At 42.6% G+C, this 17,875-nt stretch overlaps 1 protein-coding gene across 2 annotated transcripts in view; it reads left to right on the top strand.

Annotated features, from left to right (window-relative positions):
* Positions 1-487: 487 nt before the first annotated feature.
* The window catches only part of FAM53A (family with sequence similarity 53 member A), a 70,929-nt gene continuing 53,541 nt past the window's right edge, over positions 488-17,875 (top strand). The window contains exon 1 of one of the 2 annotated variants that reach the window (XM_039723828.1): positions 488-559. The gene's annotated coding sequence lies outside the window, so the exon portion shown is untranslated. Of the gene's footprint in view, positions 560-626; positions 649-17,875 lie in introns of those variants that run through there. The other variant, XM_039723830.1, reaches the window with a different exon arrangement.

Here is a 17,875-nt window from a genome sequence, read left to right as displayed (position 1 = left end):
TGGGCCAGAAGCAACGGGAGCACGGGCAGAAAGGGTGCCAAGAGCCACAAGGAAGCGGAAGAGCAACCGGAAGAGGAGGAAGAGGAAAAGGAGGAAGAAGAGGAAGAAGCCGAGAAGGAAGAAGAGGAAAAGGAGGAGGAGGAGGAGGGTGCGCATCCCCCTTGCGGCTCCATCCGGGCACGCGATGACGTCATCACCCCCGCGCGCGAAGCGCGTCTCCCCTTCCACGCGACCCCGCACGCGTGCTGCCCAGCCAATGACAGCGGCGCGCCACCGCAAGGCCTCCTGGGGGCTGTAGTCCAGCGCGCGTCCCCCACCCCACCCGGCACCACAGCTGCGCGTCCCTGCCGCGACCTGGGCAGCGCCCGCCCCCCGCCCCCTTGTGGGCGTGGCCGACCGCCTCACCGGCCAATGGCAGAGCGGGTCAAGGTTCGGCGGGCGGGCGGCGCGGCCAATGGGCGCGGGCGGGCGGTGGAGGGGGCGTGGCCGGCGGTGTTTTGTTCGCTTGCCATTGAGCAGCCCGGTCCATACGCACGGGGGAGGCGGCGCGGCCGCGCAGGTACCGGCGGCTGCCGTGGTGGGGGGGAGCGGGGCGGCGGGGGGGCAACGAGCGCGGCCGGCAGGTAACAGCAGTCGTGCGGGTAACAGGTAACAGCCGTGTAGGTAACAGCCGGCTAGGTAATAACAGCCCTGCAGGCAGCAGCCGGCCAGGCAGCAGCCCCGCTGTCGGCCCGCAGGCAGTGCGGGGCAGAGGGGAGGCGGCCCGGCCATCCTCGGAGCCCTTGGCGGTGCCTACGAGGCCGAGCGCACCGCGCAGCCCCGGGCGGGCGGGGCAGCGAGCGCGGCCCGGGGGACCCTGCGGGGCGGGGGTGTCACCCCGAGGCTGCGCTCCCCCGCAGCGGCACCTCCTGCCGCCGCAGGGCTGCGGGCTGCTCATCGCTCCGGCTGCCCCGACAGATCGCTGGAGCGGTGCGGATAGCGTTCTGCTGTGGCTGCCCGTGCTCGGCCCGGGCCGCGCTCCCCCCGCGCCGCTGCTGTGCGGCCGGCCCGCCGGAGGAGCCAGCCCGTGCCCCCGGGGAAGGCACCGGCGTGCGCCCGGCCGTGCGGGGAAGCGAAGCGAAGGTGCCCGGCCGCGGCGGGGCTCGGACATTCCTTTGTGCCGCTGCCCTGGAAACACATGTCTGCAGGCACGTACCCCGGCGATTTTGAGGCGATTCCCCCCTGTCTGGCCCAAGGATAGAGTTACCTCTGTGGAGGTGCCTGTTTTTCCACAATAGCTGCCTGCCATAATGATTCCAGCGTGGAAACAGTGGCTATTTTCTTCCTTCCCCTTCCCCTCAGCAATAGGAAAGTTGGTTTTAGTTTATGGCCCTGAAGTGTAAGGACCAGTTGGGCTCAGTGGGCGAGTGAATGGGCTCTTTGTGTTAGCCCAGCTTTTCTAAGGGCAGTAACATGGCTTTGTTCTGGTTATTTGGCTTAGTAAACGTCTTCTGGCCTGCTGGAAGGCTGGATAGAAACGTGTGGTTGAATTTCTGGGTGCTCTTTGAGGTCGCTTTAGATCCTGTGAGATAGAGCAGGGACCCGCTGTGGAGCCCTCTCAGGACTGGTGTTCAGGGATCTGAACTCTTGGGATGGGATTGGAAAGTTCAGGCGTTTTCCCCTTTAGGGAAGGACATCCCATCCCAGCATTCAGAAGTTTTGCAGCAGGACCCAGCTTTGGGGTTGCGGGGTTGAGAGGGGCTGGGTGATTCTGTCCCTGGCTTTCCCCAAGTCCTCTGCCTGGGCATGGGTTGAGCCAGCTGGTCAAATCCATTTTCTGGTTCGCTGTGCCTACCTTAAAATTAGCTCCTGAGAACAGTTATTAGAGCCTTTACTGTTGCATTGCCTCCTTTTCATTTGCCCGAGTGATAGCAAATATTTTTGTCAGAGAAATTTGCCATTTTTGGCAGGAACCAGTAAGTTTGTATCTCTTGTGGCAAGCTGAAATGTTTCTGGGCGTGTTTTAATTGTGAATGGTGTGCTTGCTTATGAAATGTGCAGCACAATGTTTGCTGAATAGCAAAAACTTTCCTGATGAAGCATGTTACTTGATCTGGTTTTATTGGAGGCGCAGGGTACTTGTTCAGGCCCAAAGAGTTTGTATCCTTCCTAAGCTTCCAAAAATGTCTGGAAGAATTGCTCTCAGAGGCAGGAGACTAAAACATACATTTTAAGTAGCTCTGCATAAGCTGGTGGAACTCTGAACTAGAAAATGGGTTCACTACTTATTCATTTTGAATTTCCTTGAAATAGTGTTCATGTTAACATGTCTGCTATTTTTAATGAGCCCTATTTTTTTGCATCAGTAGCAAGATGCTGCTCTTCATCATATGGAAGTAAATGTTGCTTGTCAGACACAAACTCCAAATAGTGATCTGCAAGATCAGCCCTCTAAAGATATGATATCTTTTTGGGATGTTCCTGTGGTAATCTGGCAGTCCTCTAGCGGCCTTTACCTGCCAGTGCCTAGCCCATAGTTATTGTCTCTCTAACTGGGAAATTAAAGTTGATTAAATAATTGTAAAGGGTTATTTTAAGTTCAGGATGGTTAAACTTCTCTACTTCCTTTCAAAGAGCTGTTATTCTGCAGGGTACTATGATTCGGAAGAATGAGGAGGCTGAAAGAAGAAATATTTATATTTGCAACCATTGTGTTAAGCTTTGGAAGTTTAGTAGAGGTGTAAAACTGTATTTATGAAAATATGGTGGGCAGATAAACTGAAAGCCTGACTGTATTGAGAAGACTGCAATTTATTGCATGGATTGCTTTATTTAAAACAAAACCTTGAAGGATTTATTCTTTCCTTTAGGAATTCCTTGAGAGTCTGGTAGCCATTACTGTGGCTCCCTTTTTTTTAGTTCCTTCTTTTCCCTTCTCTGTGCTTTCCCCCCCTTCCTCTGTTGCCTCCCCCCAATCTACATTCCTTTGTGTTAGCAGTGATGATGGCAGTTCTAGTCACCTCCTGTGGTTTGATAGATTATTCCCTTTAGAATCATGGTGCACTTAAAACTTTCCAAACACAATTCTTTCCTTGCTCCTCCACTTTTTTGATGCTGGCTTTGAGTTTTGTTCTAAAAATTTGTCCTCTGCGGTTCTGCTTTGAGTTGTCTTAAACTAGTAAGAAGTCTCCTTAAGCCTTTAGTGGAAAATATTAGTATTTTTGTTATGATTTACATTTCTTTTTGTGTATGTTGATGGTCATAATATAAACAGAAATTTTGTGTTGTGGCAACAGGGAACTTCTCTCTCCCCTGCAAGCTCACAAGTTCTGTGCTTTCTTTTTAGACAAAACTTTGCTTGCTTTAAAATGTAATTTTTATTTTTGTTAAATAAACTTCTTGGACATTTTTATTACTACATTTTTGAGATCTGGTAGTTACCAGATGTTGCAAGTACTCTATTTTTAACTGTGAGAGATTTCTGTCCATTGTGGAATTATCTCCAACTTTTACTTCAGATTTTTTAAGTAACATAATCTTGTGGGGGGGATGAAACTACTCCCAAAAACCTGTGGAGGGCTTTATGAGCGCCCCTGAAGGAAGGGTTCATCAGCACAAAGAAGCCCTGTTCAATTCTGGAAATGCAGGTACTTGAAGTCAGTGCAGTGTCTGATACTTCCTTGGTAGGTAAATTTTAATCTCTTTACTTTGCACACCTGTGAGGGAGCCCCTTGCATGGACAATCTGCTTTTTGGTTGTCCTAAAGTTTGTGTCCCTTAAGGAGATCTTAGCACTGAAGTACTGCTACATCATCACTACAGTGATGAGTCTTTAAAAAAAAATAACCACCTTCACTTTGTTGGTTTGTTTTAATTGTGAACACTCTGTTAGGGGAATTGAGACAGTCAAATTTTTCAGAAAATAGTTTTTCTTTAAGGATTTTCTTCTCACTCAAGAGGAGGCCTGTAAAAAAAAAAAAGGGAGGGGTGTGGCATATTTTTAACTCCTTTCTAGGCTGCTCTACATTTTTTTTGTGATGATCCAGCTGGATATTTTGGTACTGTTAAGTATAGAGAAACCTGAAATGAAGGTAACTGTCAGCTTTTAACATGGCCTTTCTACATTTGGTGCTGTTTTGTCTTTTTTTGTTGTTTTGGAGAATAATAGCAAGCTGGCAAGAAGCTGCTCAGCTAACTGCTAATGCTTTGCAGTGGGTGTAAATAACTTCTGAAGGCCATGTTGCTGCTAATTTTTAGGTTGAGGGGAGGAAGTAGGCAGGGTTGTTACTAAATACATTATCTGGGTTATGCCTCTCAGTTTACTGACAGCACTTTTTTTAAGCAAGCAGTTGAATATTATCCTTTAAGGTAATAGGAAATGTTTCAATTAGGATATTTACTGAGTTATAAAAACAAAACTAATATAATTGGCTTTCTTCTGTTTGAACTTGAGTGTATTCTGGTAAAATGCAGCTGCTGTGTTTTGCAGGTTGGGTGTTAACAGTAAGATCAAGGGTTCTGATCAGCTGATGTTCACATCATAGCTCTGAACCTGAAATGACAACATTGTTTTGAGTTCCCGTGAGAATTAAACTGTAGGAAAGCACTGGGGAGAGTTTTCAGTGATGTATCCGGCCCAGATTTTGGGACATCCAGTGCCAGTGATGGCATCTGCCCTTCGGTGTGTGGGGGTCTGTCTGTGCAGACAGAGCCAAGGGTGTGAAATCAAACTGGAGCTTTTTATTTGGCCTGGAGCTTTCATCACAAGTGTCATTTGCAAAGCTGACTCTGTGTGCCAAGACCTACACATCATTGTGGGGAGGGCATTTGAGCTGCAGGAAAGCTGCTCCTGCATTTGCTGAGCCTCAGAATTGGAGCACCCAGCTGGTACAGGAAATAGTTGAAGAAATAACTGCAGCATCACTGTCTGTACCTTTACTTTTGTGCTTTAGCCTGATATCTGTGATGCTGGAAGGCAGGATCTGAATTCAATTTTTTTTAAAGGAATACCTGTTTCTCCTTAAGACCTTATCCAGCCACCCTTGTCAACCAGCTTGCTGTTTGTTAATTCACTCCAGTTTTCTTGGGTTATGAAAGATCATAATTTTTATGATCTTTAACTTGCCCAGTTCTTCATTAAAGTGAAGCTATTAAAAATTAAGGAAAATGTGTGCTGTCCTAGTAAGACCTCATATAACAGGACTGTGGCTTTTCTTCTACTGTCACCTCCCCTTTAGCCATTAATAGGAATAATAGAAACTTCTGTTGGTGTTATATTAACTTTAGGTCCCTTATTTGCATCTCAAATAACATTGTGAACAGCATTAATGCCTTCGAGGGGTTTGGGAGATTTTTTAATTTGTAGGGTAAATGTATTTTTTAACCTAATTGGGCAGTTCAGATCATTATTGCAGAGTGTTTAATTTTTGCTCTGCACAGCTTGTGTTGATGTCAGTGGCTCTAAATCATTCCTTCAGTGCTCTGCACATGTGTTATGTTTCACCTTCTTAATTGTGGCTTTAAATTTGTCTTGGTTAAGTATTCCTTTATCTCATACACTTACTACTGGATACCCTGATATTTTTGTTCCTTATTCTACCCTCAAAAGTTTATTTAGAATGAAAAATCTTCCTTTAAAAGTTCTTTTTCCTTTAACTCCCCCTGCTTTCCCAAATGCACTTCTGTTTTCCTTTAAGGTTTCTGTTGATCTGACCTCCTTTGGTTTTAGAGGGATAAAAGTTTATCCTGTTTAAGGAAGGGAGCAAGTGACAAAAGCTGTGTGTCAAACCCTGTGGCATTATCAGCTGCCACTTTCCAAAAGTAGTACAGAATATGGAAGAGGCTAAAGTTTGGAGCCTCAGGTGTGGTGTAGGTTATGAAACAGAATTGTAGGAACAGAGCTGGGACAGGATGATGGGTCTGGGGTTCTGCCTTCTGCAGCTCAGCATTTCTTAGTCAATATGCAAATGGCCATTGATGTTGCAGGTGGATTTTGTACCATGTTATGTTTTCGTAATGTGGGAAACTTCTGATCTGCGGACTGCTGGAGGGTGTGATTTATTGATTTTTTTAAGTGCTGGTCTCCAGTTAGATACCTCAGACCAATTAGTATGTTTGTACAATGTTTTTGATGAACTGACAGTTAAAATTACAATCCTAGTTCTTTTAAAAAAGGAACTTTGCCCAATTATCCCTGTGTTATGATAGTAGTGGCAAATGATTCATTGCTATCAGTTAGACTGGAGGGTGCTGGTGTGTGAGCATGCCTCCAGAGTGGTCCTGGAGCTTTAGAGTGTAACTTGATGCAGTATTTAGTAAATGGGAGGACAGAGGGGTAATGAGAACAGCATTCAAGAACTATTTACATGAACTGACTGAAGTACAGCATGTATTTCTTATAGTGGGAAGGGGGAAAGGAACAAGTACCCAGCACTTCATGTTTTCATTTCTTAAAAATGAAACATGAAATGAAACAACAGAGTTGAACCTTGTGAATTTGAGACGTGTGAGTAACTTGGAGGCTAAACTGAAGTGCTGCTGCCTGTTGTAAGAGGCTCCCAAAGGTTAAGAGACAACAGGGGTGTTGCTGGTTTGGAGATTGTGCTGGCACTGGAATGTGAGCCAGCATGTTCCAGTGCCAGCCTGGTACTTGGCCTGTTCCCTTCTCAGGATGCACAGTAGTCTGCTTGAGCTTGGCTGCATATGTGCCTGCTGACTTCATCCTTTTCTTCCATTAGCACCCCATCCTGACCAGACTTTTCTGATTCAATATTTGGATAAGAAATTGCTGAACTGTGGGAGGGTAAGGTGGACTGCTGCTGCTCTTCTGTTTTCATGCTTCACAAATCAGAAGAATGTCCTTTAATAAAACAGAGAAGTACCTGGATAAATACTTGTAGTACCAAACTATTACAGAGGATGCAAATGTCTTGTTTTATGGTTTTTAGGTGGCCTGTTTATGCTTGAGCTCTTAAGAGTTAATTCTTCTGCGCTTTAGTGACTTCGGATTTTGCAGTTTAAATGTGAATTCTGGCTGCTGTAACTAATGCTCTTTGCTTCAACTCCCCATCTCTAAAATGCTGCATATCTTAATTTTGGTTTTAGAATATTTGGCTGCTGCATGCAGCATTTTCCATCCTCAGGAAGTCCTAAGCCAGCCTGAGGCAGTGGGTGTAAAAGGTGCATGCACATGTTTGTGTGACAGTGCCTTGACACCACGTCAGTGAAAGCCATTACATCACCCTGCTGGCTTGTTAGAAGGCAAAGCACGCCTGTCTTTCTGAAGTAATAAGCTTCTGGCGTCTCTTGGTCACAAGAAAGATGCAGCAGGATACTGCAATATTGCTGAAACTTGCATGCTGCCATAGGAGGGGATTTATTTCTGTGTGGAGAAAGTCACACCTGCCCCACACTTTCTTTGGTAATAATATCATAAACTGATTGTGCAAATCCTGGAATTTTAATTTGAAAAATCAGAAAGGTAACTTCTAGGTCATTGGAACTCAAAAAATGTTATGGGAGGATAAGCGAAAATGTTACAGGGCCGTGAAACTGAGTTTGTAATTAAAAAAAGGGCTGGTTGTGAGTCTCCTGCCCCATACTGATATTGCACATCTAATGTGATTCATAACAGAAGCCTGAGCAGCTCTTCTTTCTCCTTAGCCCAGTGCTTTGCTGTCCTCAGTATTAAAACTTGTTCTGAATATGAAACTGGACATCTTTCTTACTGCAGGTCAAGCTTATTGCCTAATTCCCTGGCTGTAAGGGACAGTTATTCCTTCCCCTGTAGTAAGTCATCTTCAAAAAATATTTGAACTGTTCTTTGCCATGTTCCTGTTTCCTTGTGTCTTGCCCTCCACCCTTGTGATACTTTTGTCCCAAATAAAACTAGTGTATTCAGGTCTTCCTGAGAGGTCATGTTTTTTTCAGCTCTGATCATCCCTATTGTTCTTTCAAGTTAGTTCACATTGGGCTTCAAATGTGGTGCTCACAACCCAAGTCTGTACTGCAGCTGGGACTTTTTGTGCCGAGTGGAGTGAAAAAAAGGCTCCGTGTGCCCCGGAGCTGATATTCCTGTTTATGCATCCCCACTCACTGGACTTTCTGCCACCACCTTAACACTCATTTCAAGGTCAGCCTGTTGATCCCACCCACCTCACAGCTTTCTTCTGGAGAACTTGCCTTCCTGTTTGTTCATTTAATCCTGCCTGAGCGTGCCTTTCAGAACTCACTTGTATCCTATTATTACTTGCAGAACAATTTTCAAACTTGTCAGAGTTAAGCAGGATTTTAAGGCTGTCTTGCAGTCCTTCCTGCTGTTCTCCTATATAACAAGGCTCCTGTGCCAGCAGCAGATCACAGGAAGCACAGAAATGGAACTGAGCTGGGTTCCTGCTCTGGGTTCTCCCACGCACCACTGGCAGCTGCTCTCTGGCTGTGATTGTCCCCCAAGGACTGCCTTTGCTTACCTCCCAGCAGCACAAGGCTGGAAAATTAAGGTGTGTGAGCTCACAGGTTCCTCCCTGTCCCTAAACTCTGATGTCCCAGTGAAGCAGGTGGGTGCTGCCCACCTGTAGTGCTCACAAAATGTTCCCACTCTTCCCAAAAAGTTCTACTTAATATGGGGGAATAAAGACACATTGCATGAATTTTGATCTTTTTCTTAATGCACGCATAGAATGAAGGCAGGCCTAACCTCAAACTGATGTCCAAACCCTTGCTTGTGTTTTTTGATTTAAGAAAGCCCCAACCATGTCCTGTTTCTGTCTGTATGTAAATACATCACATAACAGTCTAAATCTGGTACCTTGCAAATAATTCCAGGTGTTACAGAGTGACTGAAGTCATCTGTAGTTAGAGTTTTTTGAAGCTGTCCTTTCTTGAGATGAAATTGCTCTTTCATTGCAAGCTGTGTGTCAAAGGATAAGCTCCACTACTTGGAACAGCTTTTCTTTAGAGTATTTTTCTTGGATTTGTATTTGTAAGTATTTTTTGACGTCTCTATAGGTGCAATTTTCTCTGTTTGAAATCTTAGTTCTCATATTATCTCCCCTGTCAAACTTGATGCACATAATAAATCTTGTGCTGCATAGAAATGGATTTTTCTGAGCCCTGTCTCTGTTGGGGTTGTTTGACACAGTTCTATAAGTGCTATTTATTGGGGTTTTTTTTTCTCCAGCACCTCCTTCTCTAAACTTTGTTTACATCTTTGCTTTCAGTAATTCCCTTAGAATTGCTCTTATTGCCTTATTTATAGTTTCTGCATGTGTAGCAGTTTATTCTCATCACACATGTATTTGAGTGTAGTTAGAAGTTTTATTGTGCCTGGCTACAGGCTGGAATAATGAATCTTCCAACTGTTCTTTCCACTGGATGCTCTAAGGAGATAGACAGATACACTTTGAAACTTTGCATTGTTAAATTGAGCAAAGGTTTAGGAAGTCTCATGGTCCTTGGCTAAAGATACAGAATGTTTGTTAGCTGGGATTGCCTCAGTGACCACTCTGAACCCACAGAATGTTACCAGAGCAGTAAGGCAGCATCACCTGGTGCTGGGAGGTTAAAGGCAGTGTGGATGGTGAAATTTGTGCAGAGTGTACTTTAGGTTAATAGCTGTTCTAAGTGTTAGACCCTAAACAGGATTATGGGTAGCTGTGTTCGAGAAAAGCTCTGTCAAGGTGTGTTCATGGTTGTGGCAGGTTTTTCTGTATAAAGTGTGATACTCCAATTTTCCTAACATAGTTGACTGCAAAATTCCATGTGTTCAATTCCATGTGTTCTTGAGATTAGCCTTCAGAGTGTGTTAAATATACATAAAGTGTGATACTCCAATTTTCCTAACATAGTTGACTGCAAAATTCCACGTGTTCTTGAGATTAGATTTCAGAGTGTGTTAAATATCTAGTCTCAAACTTTAGAACTACTTTGGGGGGACCTTCCCTTTGTCCTTTTCTCACTGGAGCACAATCTGATCAAATAATACCAAACCTATTTCTGAGTTCTGATGTGGCTGATGAACTGAGCCTAACTGCCATGAAGTAAATGCCTGTTGCACCTGCAGAAAAGGCTGCAGCTGTCAGAAGCTTGTTTATCACTTCAGTACTTCTTGGGTCCAGGTGCTCAGCCAGTGACTTCCCCTAACACAGTTGTTTGTTTCAGATCTTCAGCAGAAAAGATGTTACTGCTTTATGCAGATTATAGTGTGCTTAACCTCTGCATGTGTGAAGATACCAGGAACCCAGGTGTAATTTCAGAGGTTGATTTTGAAGGAAGCTTAGATGGGCTATGCTTTTTGTCAGCATTGAAAGATCATTTGAAAGACTGCATCTCTCTTAGTGTTGACTTCCTCAGATACATCTTTACTGTTTTGTGCTTCAGCTTGATTACTGAGTCATCTTGACAGAATGCTGTCATCTGTAAAGGTACCTGCCCAAGTGGGAGATCCCATTTCTCTTCCAAACATTCTTGGTCCTGTCCTCCTTTGCACAGTTGCTGTCTGTGAATGTTATGTGCTGGACTTGCACTTCTGCCATTCAAAGCTGTTACATTTCTGTCCCAGTCAGGGAAGATTAAAAGTGAAGGCCTTCCTCAACACTCATTTTTCTACTGCCACTTTTGTGCTCAAATGAAATAGTTATTTTGGTTTATACTGACTGAAGTATGGCCTGTGGTATTTGTGTACTAATTGGCACCTTGGGCCTGTTTGCTTCCTGTACCAGGGGCATGGTTTTACTTTAAGGCTTTGTAGCCCATCCTCTGTGAGTGAACTTTGTAATTTGGAGTTCTAGTGACTTCTGTGAATCCCCTTTGACAAGTACATCTTTCCGTAGAAGTAGTGAGCTGTTTGTTGATCATCAGGTAGTGTTGAGGTAGTACACAGAAAATACTGAGCTTTTCTATCAAGCAAAGGTGATCTTCCAGTATTTAAAGAAAAAACGATCATACTAATGTAGCTAAAATAGTTCACTTTTTTTTCCTTCTCTGACACGGTGTAACTTTGTCTCATGAAATTTCAGTAGTTGATGTAATTGTTACGAATGCTTTTTCTAAATACCTACTGCAATGTGTACCCCTTGGTTGGTGTCTTGACCTCTACCTCAGCATTTCCTGAATCCAGCTGTTCAGTGTGCTGCTCAAGGCTGACTGCATTGAGACAAAGTAGTTATCTGGCTTTTCAAATACTCTAGTGAACTAGTCAGAGCTGCATAGCTCAACTGAACTAATTTTTATTGAAGTACCTTTAATAGGTCTGGCAAGAGGGTTGTCCCTGGTGACACTTGAAGTAATGTCTGAATTGAATGATGAAAGCACACAGTATTGATGTGTACTGCCTTTGTCTTTGTATTCCATTGCATTATTTTCATGGGCTTTAATTTGTGGTCTGCTCATACTTGGTCATTTGTGGACTCAGAGCTCGCATGTAGTGCAGATCCCTTCAGAGACTTCACCATTCAAAAGCTTGTGGTGTGTGCAAAAGACAAGTTGGAAACAGCTATTAAGTTGATAGGGACCATAGTTTAGCAAAGTAAAGGACAACGACGAGAATTTCTTTAAACTACCACTCAGTTTTGCTGTTTGTAGTGTTATACCAAGACCTCTTCATTTAAAAGAGATTTTTTGCTATTTGAAACCTGTGTGGTACTACTTGGGTTTTATTTTCTGGGTGCTAATGGGTGTTGTAGAACTTGGGATCTTTGTGTGCCACCTCTTGAGGAGGTATCTCCTGCCACATGGGTTAGGGTTTCTTCAGTGACAAATTGCAGATGGCGAGACCTGATAGAGAACAAGTTTGAGCCATGAGATGGAGCTTGGTTGTCAGCTGCACACCATATTTCCTATCTGTTCAATGCATTTCCATGCTCTTTCCACACAGATAATGTAGCAGCAAGCTTTAATTATTTTATGCAAGCCTGCATAGACACTTACTGTTGTGTAGACTCTTCCTGTAATTTGCTTTCTTTATACTTTAGGGCTTTATATGAAAATATGTAAATAGTGAACTGCTAAAATAAGGGTACACACATCCATATGCTCATTCAGTATAGTTGCACAATGATCTTCTGGAGAGTTCCAATTTTGAGACAAAGATATACTTTCCTTAAGCTACTAAATTGGGCAAAGTACTTTGTCATGAGAAGGAAATATTACTCATAGTATGAAAAATAAGTACAGTGAGGCTTGGAGAAATGTGCTTCATGTTGCTGTAAGCATTGAGATGTATGAATATTTACAGAATACTGCTCAGAATTTGAGTTCTAAATTTAGTGCTATCTGCAGTTCACCAGCTGTACTATTTTCTGAAGAATATTTGGACTACCATAGGTTCCTCATTTTTAATTTCCATAGTTGTATGCAAGCTAATGAAGGGAGACTTCCCTGTGTGCAGATTATATAGCTCATTAGATCCCTGAAATGCCATGAAGTAGCATCTCAACATAAGTGTTTTTCACCTGGCCTGAGGCCTCCAGCAAGAACATTTCACACTTGGGATCATAAAAACAAACCTACTAGTTGGGCTTTTTATTTTAAACAAGCCAACCAGATGTCTGAAACTCCTCAGAATGAACCTGAAGGCAAACAGGAGGAGGTTTATTAGCTGTGTGTGTTTTGGGAGCAGGATGTATGGAAGAGATTTGTATAATCCCTCAGCTCCAAGCCCATAGGTTTTGTAATAGAACAGTACTTCAGTGCTGGTGTTATTCCATTCTGTCACAGGGAAGCAGGATGTGTGTGGGGTAATCACTGTCACTGCCATACAATTAAGGGTCAGTGCTATCTTCTTTTCAGCCCTGGGTATTTTTCAAGTATGCCTGTCTGCTTTACTTCTCAGTTTTAAGGGCAAACACTAAGCACAAGTAGGTGATACTACTTGGGTTTTTTTCCCCCTTTGGCTTTTCTAACTGGTGGAGTGAAGCAAATATATTGATAATAGGGCCAGCTGATCTAATTTTTTTCATTCTTCAGGCCTTGGGGAAAAAAAAATCTCATGGGTCTTGTACAGTCTGGACCACTTGCTTTAGTGAAAGTCTGGTGGATTTCTCCAAACACTAATATTATCAGTATAAATTTCTGTTTGAGTCCAAGTATTGTATCTTACTGGAGGCTTAGTCTATGAAGTAAATACTTGCATTGGTTTTAAATATTTATAAAAGCAGTATGTGGAGGTGAAAGTAATTTGTGTAGGACCTGAGCTTTGAGCTTTTAGTAATATGCACTGAACATTACAGTAAAAAAGGTGGAGATGCCCACTAGGTTCTGTTCTGAATTGCTTAAACAGGCAATAGCTCTTGGTTGAGTAGTGTAGTCTTGAAATGATGACTGTTAGCTCATTTAGTTCATAATTACAGCAAAAGCCAAGGGCTTGGTGTTCATGTGTTCAAGGCTCAGTAGATCAGAGTTCTGTTCCTCAACATCCCATCGTAGCCTTGGGCTTTCTGCAGTAGGGCTGAGGAGAACGAGTCCAAATCTCACATTGCAGGGAGATGGCTGGTCATGGGCCAGCGCTGATGGCTCATTCAAATGGAACTCCAAACAAAGTAGATGTAAATATTCTTCAGCAAAATTAATGAAATCCTTGCCTTGTGATTGTGGTGGATTATTTTAGGAAAGAGCATAAGTAACACAAGCATCTTGGAACAGCATCTTTGTGCAGCATCAGACGCAAGGCACAGCTCATCTGTTGTCCTGTCTGACAAGGATACTTTAAAAGATGCAGGATGGCTTGTCTGTGCTGTGAGTATTTGGTCTTCATCAGTTCTGAAAGACAGGTTTAAACCTGAGAGACTGACTTCTAACTGATATGAGTTGGCAATAAAAAAAGCTTTAACCTCTGGCTGAGTTGAGTTCTTAGCCCTAGTTTTCTGTAGTGATATATTCCCTGCTTTAATTAGGTATGACCTGGAAAAAGTCTCTTGAGCTTACTTCACCACTTCTGTTGCTTTGAGAAGTGTACTTCATAAACTGTGACAAAGGTTTAACATTGCCTATCTCCAGCCTTCTTTTTCCTTTCTGGAAGGTCCCTCTCATCTTGTTTTAAAGCCAAAAGCAAACTACTGACAGTAACTTGAGAAGCAAAAGGGGGTATATTTATTACAGACAACAGTTCATTGTGTAAAATATTTTGGTTTTAGTTTGAAATGTATTAAATTATTTTAGGTCTTTGGTATTACTTTTGATGGCATGGTTTCCCATGCTTAGCTGTACAATTCACCCAGCTTGGCTGAGGAACACATACAAAACAAAGTATTACCTTTAACTTCTTTCCAGCATATCACCTGTCTTTTTAAAGTAAAGTGGAATGCAGAGTCTCTTTATGGTGGTTGAGGCTTCCCTTCCTGCTCGTAGGAGCTCTTGGATCTGAAGTGTGGGAGATGGAGTAGAAGTGAGTGTGTAGGATGCAGCTTTATTTTAGTAGCAGCTTATATTTTGTTTCAGCTGCCTCAGTGACCAATTGGTCTTTGTGATGATGCTTAGGGTCAAAACAGTGAAATTCTCAGTAGTGATTTTCTGCATCTGAGGTAAGTGGACCTAGTATTTAGTCTCATCTGTCCCTGGAGGTATTAACAAACCAAACCCTAATTTTTTTACCTCAGAGTGGTGATCTGTAGTTCTGCCTTGCACATTAATGATGTATATTCTTCAGCAGACAGTTTTGAGCTCTTGATATTCCTTGTGCTTCCAGGGCCTCTGGAATATCTGAAATATATCTCCAGTAGCCATAAGTTGATGTAAAGGATGTCTTCTATTTCTCTTGTCCCTTCTTGGTGTTGTGTGCTGGAGTTGTGTCAATCCAAGCTTGAACACTTCATAATATTGAAGTTTCCTTCTAATAAAAACTGGTTTATGAAAACACTGCACAGAGAAAGAGAGGAGGTTCTGTAGTTCTGTCTTCAGTCCTTTTAGAGAAACTCTAAATTGCAAACTGGGTTCTTTGGTTTGTTTGTTCAGAGTTCTAGAATGTGTAGAGTGTGGTGGTAAAGCTTTGTCACATCTGGACTCTTCAGGGAGAACAATTACAATCGAGACAGAATTTTTCAGATGGTTGTGAAACAGTTTCTACAGAATATGAATTAGGATTATAAACTCTCTTCTCTTTGTCCCTTTTGGTCAGAAACTGTTATTTTAATGCACTGTTAAAAACCTTTTTGTAAAGAACCTCAAAAAAAAAAGGGATGCTAGTTAAGGGGTGCTTGGCATTGAGAGGACTCCTGAAAAATATGTTGGAAATGGAGGTGTCCCCTCTTAGTGCATTGGAAATGGAGGTATCCCCCAAAACATTGATTAATAACTTTATAGCTGTAGGAAACTTTCTAATTAAAACAGGGTTGGTTTTTTTTTCCATTGATGTGGAATTTTGGAAGGTTTGTGGGACAGCCACACTGCAGATTAATGCTGGAAAGGATAGAATCCAAATAATTCTCTTTTAAGTGCCTGCTCTCAACAACTTTTCTGGGCTAAAAGTTATTATTAATAGACTTATGTTGTAAGGAATGCTTAGCCTCTCTATGAACTTCTTAGCACTGTAGTAAATAATATGTATTTTTAGAAATAGAATATTCTCTTCTCTTTTGGAAGCTGGAATTTTGCATTGCAGGAAGCTAGATATTTTGTAGCTTTTTGTCAAATGGCATAAAGTATTAGCTTAGCAGTTTTTGAAAAGCTGGTCTTCCAACTTAGAGTTGCTTCAAGCATAAGTGGGATGGGACAGATGATGCTCTGTTAAAACTTGATCAGTTTTATGTGGTGGTTCAATTTTGAAATGCTTCTTGGGTGCTGCAGAAAGTGCCAGGAGGCAAAAAATCTTCACCTTTCATCTGGAGTCTAGTAGCAAAGTCATCTAGATCTGGAGTTAGTACTGCTGCAGTGATTAGCTCCTTTGGCTTGCTGAAGCAGAGATAATATTTTAAAGGACCTGGTTATCCGAATTGGAATTTTGACTCCAGCTAATCCTTTTCTTCTGTTGGGAACAAGCTAAGTGCATGTATGGGATTGTTGGTAATAAAGGCTCCATGTAGCACTCAGAGCAAAGAGTAGGGAATAATGTGAAGTAATAGAGGGAGCAACCCTCTGTGTTCTCACAGGTCATTTTAGTGCCAGAGGCAGAAAAAGAATGGAACACTGATCACCAAGGAACACCTACGTTTGTGTTATGGGAAAATAATCTAAAAATCTTGTGATCTCTTCTTTATCCAAGATAGAACTTCCAGAAACAGAAGAAATTGTTAGAAGTGTTTCAAACAAATGTAAATTTTCCCATTGAGATGAGCTGTTGCTGGAACATTTTGTCCTGCAGGATGCAGAGGAGGAGGAGGAGTGGGTTGGAAATGAGTCTGGCTGCCTTACTTTCTTAGAGCCAAGGAGAGATTTTTTTTGTGTGTTGGCTTTGTGTTCTTCATCAGGACTCTTCATCTCTTTGAAAGTAGCTTGTCAAACTGAATGAGCTTCTGACATCCTTTAATTGACTGGGAGGTTGGATAATCTGTATTTTTAGTAGTCTTCCCCAAAAAAGACATTAGTGATGTCACTGAGAAAATACAGAATTTGTGACATGAGCACTTCTGTTCTATCTCCACTGTTAATTTTGGCAGAGATTTTACAAGTCATTACTACTTGCAGCTAAACTTTAAAGAAATAAACCCTCTCTCCTTTAGTAGTACTATAGAGATATAATAATGAACCTTTACTTCCCAGCCTTCAGAATGAATACAAAAGAACTTTAAACCAGAGACAGTGGTGATACTGATTCCATCACATCTCATTCTCCAGCTTTGAGGAATGTTAGCTTTGGCTTGCATTTGGAGTTTGATTTTTATATTCCATTTATTCATTTTGATTAGTCTACCTTTGAACAACAACAAAAAAAGCTTCTCTTCCTCCCCAGCTCTCACCTCTGCCCCTCAGCTCAAGGAGATGGTAGGAAGATAGTGTCTCTCCCTGGACAGAGACTGAGTAACATCTTTTGTTGTGTGTGTTTATCTTGGAGGTCTCAGCTTGCTCGCTGTCCTACCTAATCAGGCTCCACAAAGGATGGTGTGCTAAGGGAAAGATGGCCATAATCTTGTAGGACTCCATCCAACTTGGAGCTGCAGGGCCTGTTGTTATCATCTTCAGGCTTGGAGGATGTTCCTGTTTGAACTGGCAGCGCCTGGCTCTGCTGCTGCCTGTGGAGATGTGGTGACAGCAGAGGTGTGTCACCTGTGGGCTGTGCTTCCAGGCTCTCTGGAGGCTGGGGCAGCACTGGATTGTGCCAAGATCTCTGCCATGAGGCAGCTGAAAACATGTAAATTCAGCAGCATCCTCGTTGTCCTAACAAGGATGGTCAAATGTTTCATATTACTGAAAATCCAATTAGTGTGAAGTGCTGAGCACTTTGAGAGGGATTCAGCCTGATAAGCATAAAGAGCACGATAAGGAGAGACTGAAAAATAAAGTTGGCTGCCAGCTCTAGAAAAATAGCATGGTGGAAAAAGTACATAAAGTAAACAGCTTACTCTACTCTCTCTGTGGATCCATTAAATACATACCATAGCAGAGAGTCTTGAAATAAACTATAACCCTGAAAAACAGGAAAATAAAGTGAGGCGTTTCCCTCTAGGAGGTACTGAGGGACAAAAAGCTTATAAATACATAATAACAAAGATTTAAAATGAGCTGAGTCAAGTAATTCTGAAGAATCTCTTGTCTCCTGGCAGCCAATATTAATTAGCAAAGATGAGAGAAACAATTCCTTGTAGTGTATACATAGCTCAACCAGAGTGAACCAGCAGTTTGGTCACTTAGTTAAGGTGCTGAGGCTGCAGGGGGGATTTCAGACCCCTTTGATCTGGTAAGCTTGACCAGTCAAATTGGGAAAGGAAGATGGGAGCAAAACATGTTCAAACCATGCTTCAGGAGGCGGT

The sequence above is a fragment of the Passer montanus genome, unplaced genomic scaffold (genome assembly GCF_014805655.1).
Source record: "Passer montanus isolate IOZ18808 unplaced genomic scaffold, ASM1480565v1 scaffold51, whole genome shotgun sequence".
NCBI classification, from domain to species: domain Eukaryota; kingdom Metazoa; phylum Chordata; class Aves; order Passeriformes; family Passeridae; genus Passer; species Passer montanus.
Note: the sequence above shows the minus strand (reverse complement) of the source record. Positions and strands in the feature narration are given on the sequence as shown.